The 23488-nt window shown below is 47.4% G+C and overlaps 1 long non-coding RNA gene across 1 annotated transcript in view; it reads left to right on the plus strand.

Moving 5' to 3' along the window:
* Window positions 1-1468: 1468 nt before the first annotated feature.
* Window positions 1469-23488, plus strand: part of LOC119968954 — a 176432-nt gene continuing 154412 nt past the window's right edge. The window contains exons 1-2 of the long non-coding RNA XR_005461268.1: window positions 1469-1564; window positions 11848-11947. This is a non-coding gene — a long non-coding RNA (uncharacterized LOC119968954). The remainder of the gene's footprint in view (window positions 1565-11847; window positions 11948-23488) is intronic.

The raw sequence follows: 23488 nt of genomic DNA on the forward strand, positions 1-23488 counted from the left end.
GGGAAATTATTTCCTTTCAGGTGCTTATCCAAATCCCTTTTGAAAGCAACGATTGAATCTGCCTCTCCCAACCTTTCAAGCAGTGCATTATAAATCCTAACCACACACTGTTCAAAAAAAATCTATCGATTCATGTCACCTTTGTCTCTCTAGCCAATTATTTTCAATCTGCTTACTCTGGTTCTCGGCTCTGCCACCAATTGAAGAAGTTCCTTTATCATCTATGCTGTCCAAACCCCCTCATGATTTTAAACACCTCTATCAAATCTCCTTTCATATTTCTCTGCGGAGAGCAATTTTGACTTCTCCAATCTATCCATGCAACTGAAGCCCCTTGCTCCTGGAACCCTCATCCTATATCTTTTATGCAGCCCTCTCTAATATGTCCACAGCTCTGAATAGGACACGCTTCTCCAGCTGAAACTGAATTTCTGTTTTATAGGGGTTCATCACAGCTTCATTGCCTTTGTACTCTATGCCTCTATTTATAAAGCACAGGATCTGGCAGATTTTATTTATCACCTTCCTCACTTCGCCTGCCACCTTCAACAATTTGTGCAGATTTTTACCTTGAGGCAGAATTTTGACAAATATCGGCAAAGGCTGTTAGTGGGCTGGAAAAGCGGTGTTGAAAAGCGATGTTGTCTGCCACATTGTCTCAGACTCAGTAAAAAGAAAATGGCAAGGGCGGATCCCAGGATGTCACACTGGTGGGACAGGCTCTAATTGAGCTGGCCTAGCCAGCAACTTCGTTTCTGAAAATCAGAGTGCCATTTTTAAAGGCAACCCCATTGCACAAAGGTTAACCAGGATCCCCACCTCATACATATCACCCAAGTGCAGTGTCAGGGTACGTGCCCGGGCATGACCTTCTTCCACTGCGAGCGATGCATGCACTTGAGCTTCTCCGGGAGGTCTGCTCGCCAGATGCATACCCTGGGAGACTAGTCGTGATTCACAGCACTCTGCCCTCCCGCTGACGTGAGGGAGCATTCTTATGGGGGGGGGTAATGTTTCAGATGTGGAGACCTGATAATACAATATTAATGTGTGAGAATTATGTTCCAAGAATCCTGTTATATCAGTGGTTGGGGGATGGGGACAATTGCAAAATGTTTTACGCCAACACGCAGCGCAATTTGGGCCTCTCGCAAGATTTTCCACTCCCGTTGCCAAACCTGCCAGAAACAAATGGGAGCGGCAACTCCTGGCCTTGGTCTCCCTGTTCTCCATCTCCTGGAGAATTAGTTTATAATGATTCTATTTGTTTTTTCTAACAAAATGTTACAGAATTTCAGGATAATGCAATACAAATACCTATTCATAGTAAACCAGAATTACTCTGCAAGAGAGGAGGGACAATCTCAATAGTTTTTGCCACATTTTCCACTGGTCCTGCATATTACCAATCAGTGATGAATTACTACAACAATCTGGAAAAACTCAAGAGTTCACAGCTATTCCTCTGAATGTAGTATATCCCAGAACCACACCAACCTGGACTTAGAAGAGTATGGCCTGCAACATGCCAAAATCCTTCCTTACCACATCACAAAGATATATGGTGAGTTGTCAATGCTATGCATGGTTATTGATCATAATGTTATGTATTTATGCCAAGGACAAAAGAGCTCTTGCAGATGCACCTCGATATTCTGTATCAATCCAAAAGACATTTCCATAAAATTGTTGTTTCATTACACTTGCAAGTATCTTCCAAATCTATTATTGAAGAGTCATTTTTATGTAGCTATATAAATGTCAAGTCTTGACTTTGCAAGTTCAAATAAATTAATAGAACTGGGCATGAAAAATAGTGCCAAACTTGCAATGTATCCATTTTTCTAATTGTCACAGGTTGGTCTCTTTTGACTGCACATGGCTCCATGCAGGCATTTCATTTAAGTATTTAATGTAATTAGGTTCGAACATGAGAACACAATCCCAAATGAAAATTGTTGCAAAAATTAGGTATAGGAGAGGTGCCATAGTTATATTTAATTGTACCCAGGTAGGTTTATGATCTAGTTATTGTAAAAAGTACTGGGTTGCAATGACTGACATTCTGTCATTCTGAATGCAGTCTGCGCCAAGTCCGAGCCAGGATACATTCGCTGATATGGGTGATTGAACGTCAATGTATTGTAACGCTGGAGGGGCTGAGAGTGCCTGTTTGAGTTGATTGAGCACAACAGTATGGTGCTCATGTCAACATCATTCAATATCTTGATGGAGGAGCCGATGAAGGGGTCCAGTGGCCTCAATGTAGCAAGGAATGAACTTGGAATGATATTTAGTCATAAAAAGGAAGTGCTGCAAAGTGTGCTTGTCCTCAGGAATCTGTTGTACAGCCGTTGTTTTGTCTGGCTCAGGCTTCCCACCATCAGCTGTGAGAAAGTGACTTATATAAGGAACCTAGGTGACCCTGAATATGCATTTAGCAGTGTTCAGCTTTAACTGTATGGTCCTGATTCTGTCGAAGATTAAACAAGACATGCATCGTGTTCGTGCATTGTACGATCCCAGAGTAGCATGCCATCGATGATGATTTTGTCGGGCTGTCCTGTGAGGAGTTGCTCCATGTACCATTGGAAAACCTCACTGCCAGTGGAGATCCCTTAGGGATTGTGGAGAAAATGGTATCTGCCTACCAGAGACATGAATGTAGCAAGCGCCGAGGATTCTTCATCCAGTAAAATTTGTCAAAACCCACACTTTGCATCTAAAGATACTCAAAACATTAACATTGGACATGTCAGCTGTAACCTGTTCAGCTGTCTTCATGTGATGATGAGGTTTCAGCTGTGCCTTGTTTAGATGAACTGGATGGATGCAGATCCTGACTGTACCGTCTTTCTTTACTGCGGCCACCATTACGGAAACCCACTCTATGAGGCTTATGATATCCAGTGTTGTCATCATGTCCAGTTCATTGATTACTTTCTACTCCATAGTTAGGGGTACTCTTTCTGGAGAACAGACTGTGGACGGTATAAAGTCATCTAGCCTCATATGATATATTACAGGTAGCTTCCCAATGGTGTCACAATTTAATAAGTCTTTATATTCTATCACATCTGGGGCCTGGTGCTGCTGAGTGTGTACATTTGGACCAAGGTGGATTGTCCCCAGTGTGATGCTGGCTGGAATTCTTGGGTCTTCAGGATTCACTTTCCCCATTGACAGCGCACCCATGCCAGCCGCTTTACCAGTGGCATGGGGTGGTTTCAATGGGAAATCCCATTGCCAAGCGGCAGGAAGATAGTATCCCACCACCAGCAAATGGCGTGCGGCCGGGAAACATGCGACTGGGCAACCGGAGAATCCCGCCTAATGTCCTGAAAACCCATTAGCGGCTTTATGTTTTGCTCATTGTGATGAAACTGGAAACTGCCCTGCATGCAATGGAGGGTGACCACGCCTTCCGTGCAGACTGTTTGTCTGCCATATGCCACAAGGTCCACCTGAGAGTTAGGATCTGGTGTAGCGGGCGGTAAGGTGGTGCAGTGGTTAGCACTGCTGCCTCACAGCGCTGACAAACCCGGGTTTCTCCCTGTGTCTGCATGGGTCTCACCCCCACAACACAAAAAGATGTGCAGGGTAGGCGAATTGGCCACGCTAAATTTCCCCTTATTTGGAAAAAAGAATTGGGTACCCTAAATTTATAAAAAAAACAAAAAAAAAGGATCTGGTAAAGCCTGTGGGTCAATTTCCCGCAGCAACTATCTGGGCACGACATTGCACTCTGCTCCAGTGTCGATCTTAATTTTCGATTTGCATTGCTGCAGGCAATCCCACCCTTCTCCATGATGGTGCTGAAACTCTCACAGTAGATTGTAGTTGGTTACTCTGAGCTCCCATTCATGTACCTGGTTCGTGCTTCGAACCATGGAGCAGTGACCGGTTCTGATATGAATGGTGGTATAGGCAGACTGCTGTGGCTTGAATCTGCAGCATCTCACAAAATTGTCCCATTTGCCACATTTGTTGCAGCATTTAGCAAACACAGCTGGAGCTTGGCATGGCTTGTATCACAAAAACTTTTGTTTCCGTCTACCTTGCACAAAATGCAATCTCTCTCAGGTTTGTCAGGGAGGGTGCCAAAAGTAAATGTTTTTGTTAGGATTTTTAGAGTCAAGATTTTTGGTTGGGTGTATTGAACGGGATTCCATTCAATATCATGTTCTTTACTGGCATGCATGCGTGCTTGAACCCTTTGAGAAATTTCTCGGGGGTCCTCCTTCTCTTCCTCTGTTTGAAAAAGAAAGGACTCAAATTTCTCAACGGCCACAGAGCCTGCCTAAATTAAGAGAGTGCACTTCCTTCGATTTGTCTGATAGATTAGTACCACAAGATATGCCACTCTTTTTAGAATACTGTCCAGTTGTCTGCGATATTTGCATCAAACACGGGTGGGTCGATTTGGCAAATTCCCTGTTCCATTCTGCCAACTCCTGACATCGTGTATAAAGTACTGGGTCACAGCGACTGGCGACCAGGGAGTAACAATAATAATGGTTTACTGATAACACTGAGCAGCTGTTTGTCTGTCCATGCCCCGGGGGGAACTCACATGCTCCCCAAAATATGACTCCTTTTCTACCCGTGTCATCCCAGTGTCTATGTGACCACCCGGTCTACCAACATATTCTTGGGATTTTGCTTATTGTTGTATTTTCCCCTATGCTTTTTTTGTCTGGACCTTTTTGAGATTTCCTCCCCATCACTTACTTTCTTCAGTATCTCTGTTGCTAGAAATCTTTTAAAATTGTGCCATATATATGTGTACACCCAATTTTAATGGAATGGCAAAATTAGGGTTGTGGATGAAAACAAGCCGTTGAGGAAGGTTTGATAGCAATAGGAATAAGTTGCATTTATACAGTAGCATTGCCATATAAAGAACATCAAAGGGCTTCAATTAGGACAATAGGTTTCTTTGTATTCTTTTATGCAATGTGGGCGTTCCTGGCTAGGTCAGCATTTGTTGCCCAGCCCTGTTTTGATATTTTATGTATTTCTGTTCCGCTATAAGTCATTTTTAATGTCTTGTATTTCTGTTTATGATTCAATGTAACCAGTTGTCGCGTGGACCAGCGTGCGGAGCTCGACGCCAAGTGATGGAAACATAGAATGAGGAGGATATTGGGACGGAGGGAGATGAATTCTGACCAAAGACACCATTGTTGGGGCTCGTATTGGACTTAGTAAAAATAAAGACAGCTTAACTGAACAGGGACGCATACACACACACAGACATGTCAGGACATGTTATTGAGGTGGTTGCTCAGAATAATTGCACCCAGACTCTCTGTCTACAATAACTCTCAGAGACAATGGCCTTTCTGGATATGTGTAAATGGCATCCTTCATGCCTTATCAAGATGAAGATTGTTGGAGACACCCCCTGCTGAGAGCAGGCAATAACCACATGCAGTAAGTCTTGCATAGCCATGGTGGGATTGATAAGGCGCTGAACACAAACTATTCAAGATATTACCTTGTGTCGACAGATTAGATTCAGAAAGGAGTATAAAGCCAGAGCCCACAAAGACATTCTTGCTGCAGCCAGAGATGTATGACTTGGGCAGTCACGGGAAGTCGTGCTAAAGAATTTGTTCAGCGGATATGAGCTGCTGCATTCGGGACTGACTGAGCAGTGGTGTTGTTAGTATATACAATGGCTTAGTGGGTTAATAAAGATTTTCCACATAAGTGGAAAACATATCCAAAGTTTGTTTTGTGTCACGATACTTAGTACCGTCTCCGGATGTTAGAAGGGAGTGAGATCCCCTGTTTAAGAGTCCTACAGGTGGCAGTGAGCAGAATTCTTGATTTGCTACAAATGATCTGGTTTATGTGAACCCACAGTGCTGTTAGGAAGGAATTTCCAGAATTTCTTTCCGGTGATAGTGTAGGAGCAGTGATATATGTCCAGGTCAGGGTGGTGTGTGACTTGAGTTCTACTTTAAGCTTGAAGATGTTGTGTTATGCAATTTGGAATAACACAAGCTGCCATTTGATGCAGTTTTGAGTAAAAGATGCTCCAGTCTTTGAAGTGAGTTCAATGTGTTTTATTGAACTATTAGCACAGTTCTCAATGATTTCGACTATCTGCTAATCTAAATGTTGTAACACAGTCTAACTGAACCAGCCTTGCTCTACGCCACGTGCTGGGGTGTGATGCTGAGGATACACCCTGTCTCACTCTGTAGATGTTGGTCTGTGGAAAGAGGTGGGGTGTGAGTGCCTCATCCCTTTTATAGTGAGATACCACCCCTGAGTGTCCCAACTGCTCATTGGTCGTGTCCTATTCCATGTGTTCATTAGCTGCATATCATGACATCTCCCCTTTGTTTTAATGTTTTGTTGGCGTATGTGCATGTATTTACATGTGAATGAGTCTGTCTAACGTGACTGATGAAGGACAACAGAACAGAGCAAAGAAAACAAACGTTCACAAGTCCTGTCTCTGAGGCTTGCACCTGATCCTGGTTGACCGCCGGAGAGGTGGCGGAGGGGACGACGGCGCCTTGACAGGCGGGATGGAAGCCTGACTGGTGGCCTCGTGGTGCGAGGTATCAGGAGGTGGCAATTCAACATATGGAAATGGAGGAGAAAGTGGTTGCGGGCAGGCAACTTTGCGCAGTGTCCGTCGATTCCTTCGCACGATGGAGCCATCAGCTGCACATACAACATAAGAGCGGGGCGTGGCCTGTCGAACAACGACAGATGTGGCAGACCACCCACCATCCGGTATCTTGATCCTGACAGTGTTTGCCGGGGATAGCACATCCAGATCGGTGGCATGGGCATCATAGCCCTGCTTTTGACGGTTTCTGAGCTGCTGCATCTTCTGCAGCACCGGGAGGTGATCCAGGTTGGGCAGGTGTATGGCTGGAAGCGTCGTCCGCAGGCCCCTGTTCATCAGGAGTTGTGCCAGCGACATGCCAGTGGACAATGGAGTCGCCCTGTACGTGAGCAGTGCAAGGTGTATGTCAGAAGCAGAGTCCGTGGCCTTGCAGATGAGCTGTTTCACAATGTGCATCCCTTTCTCGACTATTGCATTGGACTGCAGATAGTGCGGACTGGAGGTGACATGCTGGAAATTGTATGACCTGGCAAACATGGACCATTCTCGACTGGTAAAGCACAGGCCATTGTCGCTCATGACGGTGATTGGGATGCCATGCCCTGAGAACATCTCCTTACAGGCTTTGATGACTGTCCGAGAGGTGAGGTTCGGGAGCTTCAGCACCTCAGGGTAATTCGAGAAATAGTCGATGATCAATACGTAATCGTGACCATTCGCATGAAAGAGATCGATGCCAACCTTGGACCACGGAGAGATCACTATGTCATGCTGTTGGAGCGTCTCCTTGCTCTGCGCTGGCTGGAACCGCTGACAGGTAGCACAGTTCAGGACCATGTTCGTGATGTCCTGGCTGATGCCGGGCCAGTAGACAGCTTGCCGGGCTCTGCGTCTGCACTTCTCGATGCCCAGGTGTACCTCATGAATCTGGTGCAGCACCAAGCTCTGGAGACTGAGCGGAATGACAATCCTGTCCAGCTTGAGGAGGATACCATCAATCACCGTCAGGTCATCCTTCACGTTGTAAAATTGTGGGCACTGCCCTTTCTGCCAGCCATTGGTAAGGTTGTGGATGATGCGCTGCAAGAGGGGGTCTTTGGCTGTCTTATCACGGATGAGAACTACCTTCTCATCTGTTGCTGGGAGAGTGCTAGCACACAGCTGCACCTGCGATTCGATGTGCTGGATGATCTCCAGCGGCTCACTGGGCGAGGTGACGGAGGGGGACAATGCATCAGCGATGATGAGCTCCTTGCCAGGTGTGTACACCAAGTTGAAGTCATACCTCCAAAGTTTAAGCAGGATTCTTTGTAACCGAGGTGTCATGTCGTTCAGGTCCTTGTGGATGATGTGGACCAGAGGCCTATGATCCGTCTTGACAGTGAATGTCGGCAGGCCGTAGACATAATCATGAAATTTGAGGATGCCGGTGAGAAGACCCAAGCACTCCTTCTCAATCTGAGCATATCTGGTTTCAGTGGGCGTCATCGCCCTTGATGCGTAGGATACTGGTGCCCAGGATGATGTGTCATCTCGTTGAAGCAACACTGCACCGATGCCACCTGACTCGCATCTGTGGATATCTTTGTCTCCCGATCCGGGTCGAAGAATGCCAGGACTGGTGCAGTGGTGAACTTGGCTTTCAGCTCCAGCCACTCTGTCTGGTGTGCCGCCTTCCACTCAAAGGCAGTTGACTTTTTCACCAGGTTGCGTAGAGCCATGGTGTGTGTGGGGCCATGTTTAGAATGAACTTGCCCAGAAAATTGACCATACCCAAGAAGCACAGCACTGCCTTTTTGTCCTCAGGGACCTTCATCGCCTCGATGGCCCTGATTTTGTCTGTGTCCGGGCACACACCATGCTGTGAGATCTGGTCGCCTAGGAACTTGAATGTTGATGTGCCAAAACAACATTTGGACCTGTTTAACTTTACGCCGTTGGCATGTACATGGCAGAATACCTTCTGGAGACTGGACAGATGATCTTCAGGGGTCATGGACCATATGATGATGTAATCCACGGACACACAAACCACTTCAAAGCCTTCCGTCATCTGCTCCATGATGCGATGGAATATCTCCGATGCCGAGATGATGCCAAATGGCATGCAATTGTTCCAGTATCTGCCAAAAGGCGTGTTGAAGGTGCAGAGCCTTCTGCTGGATTCTTCCAGCTGGATTTGCCAAAATCCCTGTAGTGCATCCAATTTGATGAAGAAGCGCGCGTGTGCCATCTCATTCGCGCTTTCCTCCCACTTCGGGATGGGGTAGTGTTCCCGCATGACATTCTTATTGTGATCCTTGGGATCAATGCAGATGTGCAGGTCCCCCGAAGGCTTCTTTACGCACACCATCGAGCTGACCCAGTCTGTCGGTTCGGTGACCTTGGATAGGATGTCTTTTTGCTGAAGATCCTTGAGCTGTGCCTTCAGGCGCTCTCTCAGTGGAGCAGGGATTTGTTGTGGTGCATGGACCACTGGCTTGGCATCAGGTCATAGCAGAATCTTGTATCTATACGGCAGTGTGCCCATCCCGTTGAACACATCTGGATAGTTGGCGGTGATGTCGTCAATGCCGGCCTGAAGATCCACATGGGAGGATGTGGTGGTGTAAACCCTTTGAATGAGGTTCAGCTTCTTGCAGGCGTGCGCACCTAGTAGGGAAACCCTGTCTGGCTGAACAATTTCAAAGTGTAACCGTGCTTGTGTGTGTCGGTTGGATACGTGCAGATCGTAGATCATAGAATTTACAGTGCAGAAGGTGGCCATTCGGCCCATCGCGTCTGCACCGGCTCTTGGAAAGAGCACCCTACCGAAGGTCAACACCTCCACCATATCCCCATAACCCAGTAACCCCACCCAACACTAAGGGCAATTTTGGACACTGAGGGCAATTTAGTATGGCCAATCCACCTAACCTGCACATCTTTGGACTGTGGGAGGAAACCGGAGCACCCGGAGGAAACCCACGCACACACGGGGAGGATGTGCAGACTCCGCACAGACAGTGACCCAAGCCGGAATCGAACCTGGGACCCAGGAGCTGTGAAGCATTTGTGCTATCCACAATGCTACCGTGCTACCATGCTACAGATGGCAGAATCCCAGTGCAGCGATACATTCCCGTTGTAATCCAGGAGCTTGCAGGCAGCTGGAAGGACCGTGGGGGGCTTCTTAATGCATCTGAAGTCTGTCTGTGAGAGGAGGTTGGCAGAGGCACCTGTGTCCAGCTTGAACTGGATGGGGCAGTGGTTGACCTTCATCACTGCTCGCCATTCGTCCTCAGAATCCACAGCTAGGATTGACTGGACTTGCGATGAGTCTGGTGTGACATATTCACACGTTGTAATAATGCCCACACGGTAGGCGTTGTCCAGGCATTCATCATCTGGATCCATTGCACTGCCAGGATCAGAATCCTGTAGGGGTTGTTGCACACTCCGGATGCGCCGTCGTCGGAATTGGAAGTGCTGGCTCCTGATTGGCGGTGCAGATCTGCACAGGGCTGCATAGAGGCCTGGCGTCCTGCAGCTTAAACAGCGTCTGCCTCTTGCACGGCAGTGTTTCTTTAAATGGACGGTGCCACAGTTCAAACACGTCATGACGTTGGCGTCCTGACGTCCCTTGCGCCGTTGCACATGAGCAGTGCAGTTCTCAGACGCCTGCACCTGCACAGTGCGGGTTTCGGCCGCTTCGTTATCCCGTTCGCATCGCGCATGCGTCGGTTCCCAGGAAGAGTGTGCAAAATGACCGCTTTCGTCAATGTTGAGGCGCTGCATCCGGGAGATGGCCTGCACACTCTCTGCCTCGTGGGAGGCTAGTTTATCATTTTCTGCCGTTTTGTACTGGAAGTAGCGATTTTCAGCGTGCTCATGCACTGTGCATGTTTCAATCGCGACTGGCAGGGTCATATGCTTGATCTTCAGCAACTGCTCTCTCAGAGTGAACTCCGAAAACGATTTGGTCTCTGATCATGGAGTCAGTAATATCACCGTAGTTGCAGGATTGCACTAACAGTCTAAGGTTAGTTCAATATGAGTTGAAGGATTCATCTTTACCTTGCAATCGCTGCTTGAATATGTAGCGCTTGAAGATTTTGTTGGTGTCCACCTCACAGTGGCTATCAAACCTGTCCAGGATGGTCTGAAACTTTGTCTTGTCCTGGTCTTCGGCAAAGTGAAAGGAGTTGAATATTTCCAAGGCGTGATCACCCGCTGTGGTGAGGAAAAGGTCTATCTTCCATGCATCAGACGCACAATTGAGGTCTGATGCTTTGAAGTAAAGCTGAAATTTCTGCTTGAATGTCCGCAGTTGGCACTGAGATTGCCGGAGGTCCTGAGCTGGTGAGGAGCCGGAATCTTTTCCATTGTGCCGGTATACATTCGCTGGTCATCACGGATCTTTCTGAGTTGAACTATCTAGATTGAACATGCTGTGTTATGTAATTTGGAATAACACAAGCTGCCACTTGATGCAGTTTTGAGTAAAAGATGCTCCAGGCTTTGAAGTGAGTTCAATGTGTTTTATTGAACTATTAGCACAGTTCTCAATGAGTTCGACTCTCTGCTAATCTAAATGTCATAACTCAGTCTAACTGAACCAGCCTTGCTCTAAGCCAATGCTGGGGTGTGATGCTGAGGATACATCTCATCTCACTCTGTAGATGTTGGTCTGTGGAAAGAGGAGGGGTGTGAGTGCCTCATTGCTTTTATAGTGAGATACTACCCCTGAATGTCCTGACTGCTCATTGGTCGTGTCCTATTCTATGTGTTCATTAGCTGCATGTTTGCAGATCATGACAGATGTCAAGACAAATGCTGCAAGAATGGAGAATGCAAAGGAAATCTCTGATAATAATGTCTGTTTGTAAGTTTTAATGTGCTCTTTGGAACTTTGAGTTCATAACTCATCATAGTTCACATTCTCGGGTACATGGAAACATGAAAATGTGGCTATGATTACTAAATGCGTCTGTGTCAGTTTAACATTATGTAAAGGTAAGTGTGGATCCATGGGGATCAATTAAATGTTGGGATTTTATTTATTATTGCTTTTCTCTGAGAGAAAAAAAAGAGTTGTGGGGAAATTAAAACTAAGTTATGCCATTCTGTCTCTTTAAGAAGCTGTGGCTGTTGAGATTTACAAGCTGCAAAGAGAAAGGACCTTTGAACTGTCCGTTTTGTGTGAAGGCTTCCAGGTTTCCTTTTATTAAATATGTTACATTTTTTCATTAACTTTATTTTTGTTTTAATTACAGGCACTTCAGAAGTTTGAAGAAATGTAATTCTTTTTTAGAACACGTGCTTAAAATGTGGTAATGAACTGCTCAAATATCTCCAAGAGAGAAAGAGCAGCAGGTAAGCAGAAAACAACGGCAAGGAAGCTTGAATAAGTGTATTTATTCTGTATATAAAACCCAAACTGTAATAAGTCGCAATAATAAGCCTGTGATCAAATCTGCCCACTGAGCAAAATTGTGTTTTGTTTAATGTTTTATAGGATATATGGATATTTAAGCCCAACATAATATTCCGGGGAGAGGCGGAACAGTGGCACAGTGGTTAGCACTGCTGCCTCACGGCGCTGAGGTCCCAGGTTCGATCCCGGCCCTGGGTCATTGTCCATGTAGAGTTTGCATATTCTCCCCATGTTTGTGTGGGTTTGGCCCCCACAACCCAAAGATGTGCAGAGTAGGTGGATTGGCTGTACTAAATTGCCCCTTAATTGGCAAAAATGTATTAAAAAAAATAAGATTCTTGGGAGTGAAAAACGTCCCCAAAGCTACAAGTAACAGAGTCATGGACATGGAGACCACTAGTTTATGAAAGAATGGATGTTGTTGGTGACACCAGGGAGATAACAAGACATTTCATTGGAAGCAATTTCCAGCTCACGAGGTAGGCGTCTATGTGTGCGAGGATAAAGATCAGAAACTAAGCTGCTCAAGTAACAAGATGAGCAGACTGCAGGGCATCCAGGTGACACTGCCTAGGTACAAAGCAAAATATAGCAACTGGTGGAAACCTGAAATTAAAGCAGAAAATGCTAGAAAAGCTTAACAGATCTGGCAGCATCTGTGAGAGAGAAACAGAGGGCTTGATTCCCCCAAAAGAGAACAAAGTCCTCTAGCGAATTGCATGGAATAAGGGGCCTGAACAGGGAACGCGCAGCCAAGGTTTCACATAGCCCCGTTTTGTCCAGTGGGGAGCTCCAGTCGCCGGAACTCCCCATTGTACAGAGAGATTAGGACACCATTTAAAAATGGTGTCCTGGGCAGCACGGTGGCCTAGTGGTTAGCACAACCGCCTCACGGCGCTGAGGTCCCAGGTTCGATCCCGGCTCTGGGTCACTGTCCGTGTGGAGTTTGCACATTCTCCCCGTGTCTGCGTGGGTTTCACCCCCACAACCCAAAAATGTGCAGAGTAGGTGGATTGGCCACGCTAAATTGCCCCTTAATTGGAAAAAATAATTGGCTAATCTAAATTTATAAAAAAACAAAAAAACAAAAAAAATGGTGTCCCAATCTCCGAGACCCCTGAAACATTCCCTGACCTCCCCCCCCCCCCCCACCCCCAGCCCGCAGCCCAAACACAATGTAGGACGGTCCTTGGCTCCCCCACAACCCCGCCAACACCCATGCCGAGCAACCCCAGCCCAATTGCACATGCGCAAAAAATGCCAGCTTTGCACCTGGGCAGTGCCAACCTGAAAATGCCCATGCCCGCTGGCAGTGCCACCTGGGAACCTTTGCAGTACCAGGGCACCACTCTGCTAAAAGGGCATGCAACTGGGGGGCCTTCGACTGCCCTTAAATATGGTCCCCGTTTGTGGGGACCAGTGCTGAAAGGCGCTCCTTCGAGATCTCTGAAGTGAAGGGGTTGAATCCCAAAGTCTCAGGTATCTCGGGAATTTGTACATTAGAGTGAGGCTTTCTACCTCTTTCTCATATGCAGATTTGTTAAAACGTAATCCCGCCCAATGTAGACGGGATTCACATCGCAGTGCCTCATGAGATTTAATTGAATCTTGCAAGGCATTGTGAGCCGGGTAGATCCCTGTAGCGTGTTCTCCCAGCTTTCAAAAGCCACGCTGTGCTGCGATGAGCTGCCTTTCCGGCGCAGCATGTCCACTTGGTACCGCCCAGAGTTAACGTTTCAAGTCTAATATGGCTCTCCTTCAGAACTCAGTCAAGGGCGGCACAGTAGCATAGTGGTTGGCACTGCTGCCTCACAGCACTACGGACCCGGGTTCAATACCAGCCTTGGGTGACAGTGTGGAGTTTGCACATTCTACCCAGGTCTGTGCGGGTGTCTTCCGGGTGCTCCGGTTTGCTCCTACAGTTCAAAGATGCCCTTCGTGTCCAGGAATGTGCAGGTTAGGTGGTGTTTTGGGAATAGGGCAGTGGAGTGGGCCTGGGTCTGGTGCTCTTTCATAATATCAGTGCAAACCAGATGGGATGAATGGCCTCCTTCTTCACTGTAGGCATTCTATGGATATGGACCACTCCCGGCCTTTCCTTGCACAAATAATAATGCAAGATGCCCCAAACATACCTCAGGCCCAAAGAACTGACAGCTTGTTATACCCACAGGAACGGTATGATATTAGAATGTATGCCGTGTGGTAGTACCGGTGATGATTAATTTAGTGGATAGGGGACTACTCCCATGTTGTAAACAAAACTATGGCATTGTAGAGTAAAATGCAGCATCAGGACTTCAGGGAATTCCAGGAATGAACCAGCATTGAGGTAGATGTGGATGAATACACTAGTCTGTCTGAGGGTTCAGGGAATCAAATGAAATCTCAGCCGCATGGGCAGGTATGACGCAGTTTGATTATTGACAATGCAACTATATTTATCATTACTCATAAACAGTTTAGATTTAGCTACTTTAGAGAAGCAGTAAATACTGTTGAAATAGGTGAAAATATTAAATGCGATGAATGACGTGGAATAGAATGAATTAGAGGAAGATCAAATTGTGTCCGGTCATTTCAAGCTGCGGGGGTGGGGGGTGGGGGGGGGGGGGGGGGGGGGGGGGGGGGGCGGGGGGGGGGTGGGGGTGGGGGGGGGTGGATTTGAGAAGCATAGTCACCACATGAATGAAATTATAAGAGAGGGTAAAACTGCCTCTGTGGAAGCTGCTGAAAATGATGTTTGCTCAATGAGTGGTTGTTGGGTGGGTGGTAGAGGCCTGTGAAAGCCTCCAGAGGATTGTGGAAGGCAGATTGCTATTCTGGGATACTGCTCAACATCTTGGGGCTATGTCCATTTACCAACTGACCACTGATGTCTGTAAAATCAGAGGATTGGTGTATTTATACCTGGTGAAATATTAACTGCTATCTGGGGAACAGTAGCATGGGCGGACTAGGATCAATTTTGCATGAGCCTGCCATAAAGGTAGGGGAGTAATCTTATCCACCTTTTGGAGTTGAAAACATTAGTGTAGATGATCAGGGTCATGTGCCAAGTTGTGACCAATATCCTAGGTATGTGGCACATGACCCTGATCGTATATGTGTAGGTACACCTGCAGTGCTGTTAGGGAGGGAGCTCCAGGACTTTGACCCAGCGGCAGTGAAGGAACGGCGATATATTTCCAAATCAGGAAGGTTAGTGACTTGGAGGGAAACCTCCAGGTGGTGGTGTTCCCAGGTATCTGCTGCCCTTGTTCTTCCGGATGGGAGCAGTTGTGGGTGTGGAAGGTGCTGCCGAAGGAGCCTTGGTGTGATCCTCCAGTACATCTTGTAGATGTCATACACTGCTGCCACTGTGCATCGGTGGCGAAGGGAGTGAATGTTTGTGGATGGGGTGCCAATCAAGAGGACCACTTTGTCCTGGATGGTGTCAAGCCTCTTGAGTGTTGTTGGCGTTGCACTCATCCGGACAAGTGGAGAATATTCCATCACACTCCTGACTTGTGCCTTGTAGGTGGTCGACATGCTTTGGGGAGTCAGGAGGTGACTTACTCGTTGCATGATTACTAGCTTCTGGCTTGCTCTAATAACAACAGTATTTATATAACAAATCCAGTTCAGCTTCTGGTCAACCGCAACCCCCAGGATGTTGATAGTAGGGGATTCAGTGATGGTAAGACCACTGAATATCAAGGGGCGCTGATTAGATTCTCTCGTTGAAGATGGTCATTGCCTGGCACTTGTGCGATGCAATGTTATGACCATAGTCTTTGCAGTATCCAATTTCTTCAGCTGTTTCTTGATATGGGGGGAGGGATTCTCTGAAAATGTCCCCACGCCGGCGGGATAGCCGGCCCCAACGACTCCGGCGTCAACGGCCCCTAAGGTGAGGAATTCTCGACAGGAATTCTCTGACCTGCTGGGTCGGAGAATCCCCGGGGGGAGGTGGGAATCCCGCCCCGCTGCCCCGGCCCCCCGCCACCGGCTACCCTATTCTCCGGCGCCGTTTTTTGGGCGGCGGCCGGATTTCCCACCACGGCGGTTGGGGGCCATTGACAGCGGCCCCGCTGGCGATTCTCTGGGCCCCAATGGGCTGAGCGGCCATCCAGTTTTGGCCAGTTCTGATGCCGTGAATTACTCACCTCACACACAGCGGGACTTGGCAGGTGAGTGTGCAGCTGCAGTCCTCGGGGGGGCGCAGGGGATCTGACCCCGGGGGGGGGTGCCCCCACGGTGGCTTGGCCCGCGATCGAGGCCTACCAATCTGCGGGCGGGCTTGTTCCGTGGTGGACTTCTTTCCTCCGGGCCGGGCCCCTTTGGGCTCCCCTATGTTGCCTGGGGGCTGGCGCGGAGAAGAGAGCACCCCTGCGCATGCCCGAGATCATGCCGGCCGTTCCACACATGCGCGAACATGCGCCGGCCCTTCGGCAACCTAGCCCCCTAGAAAGGTGAGAATTCCTCACCTTGGGGGGCCGTTGACACGGGAGTCGTTGGCACCGGTAACCCCATTTGCAGTGAATCCCGCTCCTCACCTTTCTAGGGGGCTAGGTTGCCGCCTGAGTCGTTCCCGCTGCTCCAGCAGGCGCTGAAGGGCTGGTGCGAGTTCGGGCATGCATGGAACGGCCGGCATGATCTCGCGCATGCGTGGAATGACCAACGTATTTCCCCGCATGTACGGGGATTCTCAGGAACATGCCCGGCTGCAGATCGATAGGTCCCAATCGCGGGTCAGGCCATCATGGGGGCCCCCCTGGGGTTGGACCCCCTGTGCCCCACCGAGATCCACCCCCGCACACTCATCTGCCAGGTCCCACCATGGGTGAGGTGAATAATTCACACGGGCTGGCCAAACTGGATGGTTGATCAGCCATCGGGGCCCAGAGAATAGCTGGGGGGCCACTGTAAACGGTCCCCGACCGGCGTGGCGGGAATCCCGCCACAGACCGATAAACATTGCCGGCGAATAGGGCAGCCGGCATCGGGGCGGTGGGGCGGGATTCGCGCCTCCTGCCGGAGATTCTCCGAAGCTGACCTGGGAAGGTGGGATGGTCTCCCTCTGTCACTGGCGGGTCGGGTACAGGTGGTTAAAATGAATGTGCTGCCGCGATTCCTGTTTATTTTTCAATGCCTGCCGATTTTCCTGCCAAAGACATTTTTTAGAGAGATTGAAGGGTTGACTACCTCGTTCATATGGGGAGAGAAGGAGGCAAGAATTAAAAAGGTGCTACTACAGAAAGGAAGGCAGGCAGGGGGTTTGGGTCTTCCGAACCTGATGTATTATTACTGGGCGGCGAATGTGGAGAAGGTATGGAGCTGGGTCAGAGGGGTTGACTCCTAATGGTCAGAATGGAGGAGAGTTTGGGTAGGGGGTTGGGATTGAAGGCGCTAGTGACAGCGGCGCTCCTGATGGCCCTGGGGAGATATTCATGGAGTCCGGTAGTAATAGCTTTGTTGAGAATTTGGAGGCAGTTTTGACAGCACTTCGGGTTGGGGGCAGAGTTAAGGGAAATGCGGTTCGGGGCAACCATATATTTGAGCCAGGGAAGTGGGATGGAAATTTTCAGAGATGGGAGGAGCAAGGAATTAGGACACTAAAAGATTTGTTTCTTTGGGGGTTGTTATGCGGGATTGAAGGAGTTGGGAGTGAAGTATGGGTTGGAGCAGGGGGAAATATTTAGATACATGCAGGTTCGAGATTTTGCCAGAAAGGTGACACAGAACTTCCCAGTAGAGCCAGCTTCCACATAGCTGGAGGAGGTGCTGACGATTAATGGACGAATGGAGAAGGGGGTAGTATCAGCGGTTTACGGGGCTATTTTGGAGGAGAAGAAGGCGCCGCTGGAGAGGATCAAGGCAAAGTGGGAGGAAGAGTTGGGAGAGGGTATGGAGAAGGGGGTTCTGCTGTGAGATGCTCAGGAAGGTGAACACCTCCACCTCATGTACGAGGTTGGGGCTGATACAGCAGAAGGTGGTGTTTAGAGTGCACCTTACAAGGGTGAGGATGAGCCGGCTCTTTGAGTGGGTAGAAGACATGTGTGAATATTGCGGGGGGTGCCCCCACAAACCACGTTCATATGTTTTGGTTCTGTCCAAAGCTGGAGGATTACTGGAAGGAGGTTTTTAGGGTAATCTTTAAAGTGGTGCACGTGAAACTGGACTCGGCCCTCAGGAGGCCATATTCAGGGTTAGAAACAGGCGTAGAGGCAAATGTTGGAGCCTTCGCTTCGTTGATCGCCCATACGCGGATCCTATTGGGATGGAGATCAACCTCTCCACCCTGTACCTTGGTGTGGCGGGGGACCTGCTGGAAATCTTGACTCTTGAGAAGGTCAAATTTGAACTGAGGGAAAGGATGGAGGGGTTCGACAATTCATGGGCGTTATTATTATGACTTTTGAGAATTGGATCGCATCAAACATTAGAGGGGAGGGTGCGGCTGGGAGGGTTGGGAGGAGGGGTCTGTATGTGTTAATGGTGACCATGGGTGATTCCTGATTCCTTTTTGTCACTTGTATATGTTAACATACAGGCCAGTGTCTGGGGTTTGTGGGAGGATGGGATCGTTATTATTGATATGGGGATTGACATTACATTCATTACTGATTATTGTTTATTGTTGGGTGTAAATTTGGGAGAAAATGTGAAAAAGGAGGAGAATAAAAATATTTTAAAAAAAGAAATGCTTCAACTTTGTCTTTTGCACTGATGTTCTAGATGAACTGTCATTGAGGAAGGGATATTTGTCGAGCATCTTCCTTCAGTTAGTTGTTGAGTTGTCCACCACCATTTAGGACTGGATATAGTAGGACTGCATAGCTTTGATCTTATTTGTTGGTTGCGGGATTGCTTCACTTTGTCTATTACATACTGTCTTCTATGTTTTGCATGTAAGAAGTCCTTCCTTGTGTTGTAACTTTATTATTGGGTATGCTGTCCCTCATTCTCCATTGAAGTAAGTTCAATTCCTAGGCTTGGTGGTAATGATAGTGTGGGGAATATGGTGGGCTATGAGGCTACAGACTGTTGTTGAGTGCAATTCTGCTGCTAATACTGCCCCCCAAGACACATGGATGCACAATTTTGAGTTGCCAGCGCTGTTCTGAATCTATCTTATTTAATACAGTGGTAGTGCCACACTGCATGATGGAACTGGGAGAAATAGGTAAAAAGAATGATGAAACAGGTGCCAACCTGTGGTGTGAGACTTGGAGAGCCTGGGTAACATTTGGATTTTAAGAAGGTTTTCAAAGGTGCTGAGAGAGACGCAAGGCTTTATTTAGATATGGAGTTTCAGAGTTGAATAGAGGTGACTGGAGGCTTGAGTGGGATAATGGCTTAGGGAAGCTGTAGTGTTCAATGGTTTGATTGATCTGTGTTTGATTATGTTCTCTGATCTATGTAACTGTATTAGATTGCTCGAAATGGAGCTTGAAAGCTAACAAAATAGAGAAGCTTCCAGAGAAAAACCTGGATATCAGGCTGAGACCTTGTGTGGAATTTTGCCATTTGTTTTGGCAAATATCAGCCGGGAAAATTGTAGTCTGCTGGCTGTGCTGCTGGTTTTTCCGACTGTATTTTTAGACATTTTGGCAAAATAAAATGGAAGGGGCAGGTCCCATGACATCATGCTGGTGGGGTGGGCTCTAATTGAATGCACACTACCAGTAACTCAGGTTTGTACATGATCGGGAACCCGATGTAAATGAATAAAAAGTGAAATACCAGGTCCCTCCTGAAGTCTGTGAAAGTGCAATATTACGGTTCCTCTTAATAAAGATGCACCACAACTGAACTCTATTGTCACATTCAATCCTGTTATAAGTAAGCAAATTAAATTCTTACATCTTTCAATCCATAGGGAACATTCTAGAATCACACACATACACAAACACACACAATACTGCCACTGACTGGTAACCTATTCTTAGGCCATTAATGGTACTCCTGATATAGCCACTAAGAGGTGAACATGGGTTTCTAAGGGAGAGGGACCGTGTCTTTTAGTCTCCTCCCTGGCCATTCAGAGCCCTGCTTAGTTCTTAGCTTTGATGACGTTACCAAGCTAAGCAATCATTGCGGCCTTGAAATTGATCTCCTTGTCCAAAAGTTCATTTGGAAATGCCTTTGATTTTGATTTTAGCAGATGCATTAACTCATTCTGTCTAATAGGATAATGCCTCTGTGAAAGAAGCAGGCAAAAAGATATCCCATGAATGCAATATGCCTGCGGATGGGTTAATTTTCATTTTCACTGATTGTCTAAAAGGGGTAACAGCCCCGAAAGGCTGAACTATCTACTGTAAAGGATAATCAAGTGGGATATATAATGAGCAGCCAATCCACTCACACCATCCAAAGGAAAATCCTGTGTGGCATCTTACTGCTGGATGAGTATAATTTAAAGGCATTTGCAGGAAACAGCCAGAAAACTCAGAGTGCATGTCACAGGCATAAATTATATTTGACTTTTGTTCAAATGGTACCATCTGCTGTGCGTTTGGCCTAAACTGTACATGCTCCATGATGGCAGACATCGGCTGGAATTCTCCAGCTGTTCAAGCTGGCGGGATCTTCTGCCCCCTCCCCCCCCCCTCCCGCCCCACCCCCCGGCGTTGCACTCGGTTTCCCGGTGGCGTGAGTTGACAGCTGTGGGACAAGAGGATCCTGCCACCAGCGAACGGCATGCTGCTGTCCCGCCATGAGAAAAACACCACTGGGAGGCCAGAAAATCCCCCCTATCATCTTCAATTCTCTGCCCAAAGGCAAGTCCATGGCAGTAATTTGCTGAACCACTGCAAAGCGCCATGATGGTTTACTAGAGAAGGGTCGCAGAGGCAGCTAGGCCCTGAGTCTGCCTCAGCCAGAATAGGAATCAAACCCTGTCCTGTTGTCATTAATCGCATCCACACGCTAGCCATCTAGCCAATTGACCAGCACCCACAGCACACAAACCAATGTTAAATCTTATAGTCTTTATCCAAACAGCAGATAGTTTAGACCATACCACAAATGTAAAAAGAACAAATTGCAATTTTGTAAATCTGAAGCTAAAATTGTGGAGGCTCGATATACACAGCTGTCATTCAGCATCTGTGAAGTTACCACTCAAAATGAGAATTGGCTTTCAATTGACTCACCTGCCTAAATAAAGTTTAAATAAATAAGTAAAAAGAAGTTTATTTCCTTCAAGTGCCCATCCAATTTCCTTTTGAAATCATTGATGGTCACTGCTTCCAACAATTTTGTAGGCAATGAGATCCAGGGCATTCCTACTCACTGAACAAAGCGCTTCCTCACATTCCGCCATATTTCTTGCCCAAAACATTGTCCCCTAGTCCTTGTACTATCAGCTAATGAGAAGAAATGTTTCTTACCTATCTTCTCCCAATCCGTCATAGCCTTGTACACCTGTAACAAATCACCCTCAATCTCCTTGACTCCAAGGAAAACAAGCTCAGCTTCTCCAACCAAACCTGGCTGATTACTACTGGCTGGCGATTAATAGCAATCCCACAATCCTTAGTGAGTATGAGCTTCCCCAATGAGGGGGCAGATAAATCATTAGCAGAGTCACCTGAATAAATAGAGCTGGCCAGTGTGGAACAGCTAGAGGAGAGTAAGCAGGAGTGGAGTATGGCTACGATTATGCAATTGTTAATAAAGTTATTTATTTTGATTCTACAAACTCGTGCTGGATTATTCGTGGCCCTCACAAAATATTGTAAATAAGATCTGCAAATTCACCCCTAAAATCATTCTGATAAATCTTCTCTGCACCCTCTCAAGGATCCTCACATCCTTCCTAATGGGCCAGGTTGTGAAGATTTTTTTCTGGAGCCAAGTTGGCAGGCCCTGGTGATTCTGAGGGGAACACTTTCCACGGTTGATGATGTCAAGGCCACAGAGACGTCCTTTGTCACTGTCGGCTCTGTCTGGAGTCATGGAGCCTCCAGTCCAATGTTGCCCTTCGGGAATCCTCAGAGATGCCAGCGCCAGCAGGCCCCTGCCCCCCCCCCCCCCCCCCCCCCCCCACCCCCCCACCCCCCCACCCCCCCCCACACACACACACACCCGTGAGGCAGACAGGGCAAGTTTCCCAGCAGTGCAATTGAGTGAGGAGTTGACTTGACACGGTTTTATGATATTTAACAGCCTCTCTCACCTCCTGGCCCACTATCTGACGGCCAGTAAAATTCCATCCAATGCTTCTGAGATTTGGTTTTATTTTGTTACCATCAGTCAATGGCCTGGCCTAGTTCCCTCTGTCTCTAAGGTTGGACATTCTTTTAAAGGTGAGGCTGCAAACTTTTCATTTGATTGAAGTGATACAAATTGTTGTTACTGATGTTAGTGACTCAGCATTCTATAATTTTGCATTAGATTTATTTTGCTTGCTATTTTAATGCAACCATTATGCCATCTTTTAAATGGCATAATACGTCTGCTAAAATAACAATTAACCCTATGTGAATGTATTATGCACTATTGGTAACATTAATTATTTGGTGATAATTAAATTTGATCAGCTGAATTGGACTGAGCATTACTGTGACAATAATCACTGATTAATGACTCAAGCAGTGTCACCACAGATGTATATATAAATAGTCTGGTACGAACATTCATAAGGAAAAACAAATACAATTTGCTGTGAAATGTCTTTGAAAGGTGCTGAATATAGAACCTCAAGGCCTTAAGCTGTTGATAAGCAAGTAACAGCTGTTTTGTGGGCTGTTGCTCAGGACTGTCCAGTATCCCAATTTAAACAAAGGCAGTATCAGTTTCAACAATACATTTAGGTTTATGCAAACATCTTGCGCCACAAATAGATGTCTAACTCTTACATTATCTTACAGCCTTCAATATAAGTGATACCGTCAAAAACAGTTTTACTGCATTTTAGTTGGCAATAATGCATTGAAATAATCTCTTGCTGAATCTGCCATTTTAAACAAGAATATAGAGGGTCATGATTCTGCGGAAAGGTTTCTGTGTGGAAGCGAGTGAGAATTGCCACGAGCCTCCCGGCACTCGGCCCGGCAAGGCCGGCAACACTATTCAATGTTAATTGGTTCACTTAACGAGGCCCCATGGGCTTCATGCCTCAAATGAAGCCTCGCCAGCTGATTCGCCGGGGCCGTGCTCGACTGCACCACCCCCCTACTAACAAGGGAGAGCAGCACTTAAACAGCACTTGTACAACTAGCTCGCCATGGCACCGAAACAACTGGCCCCACGATTCGGGGATGCAGACCTGGGGAGACTCCTAGATGCGGTTGAGGCCAGGAGGGATGTTGTGTTCACTTGGGAGTGAGCCACAGGACAGCCAGTGCCGCATGGGATGAAGTAGCAGTGGCCTAGAGCTCAGCAAACGTGACCAGGAGGTCTGGTCTCCAATACCGTAAGAAGGTCAACAATCGACACCGGGCAGCATGGGTGAGATGACACCAACGCCCCCCCCCCCCCCCCAGCCC

The sequence above is a fragment of the Scyliorhinus canicula genome, chromosome 7 (genome assembly GCF_902713615.1).
Source record: "Scyliorhinus canicula chromosome 7, sScyCan1.1, whole genome shotgun sequence".
Taxonomy (NCBI): Eukaryota; Metazoa; Chordata; class Chondrichthyes; order Carcharhiniformes; family Scyliorhinidae; genus Scyliorhinus; species Scyliorhinus canicula.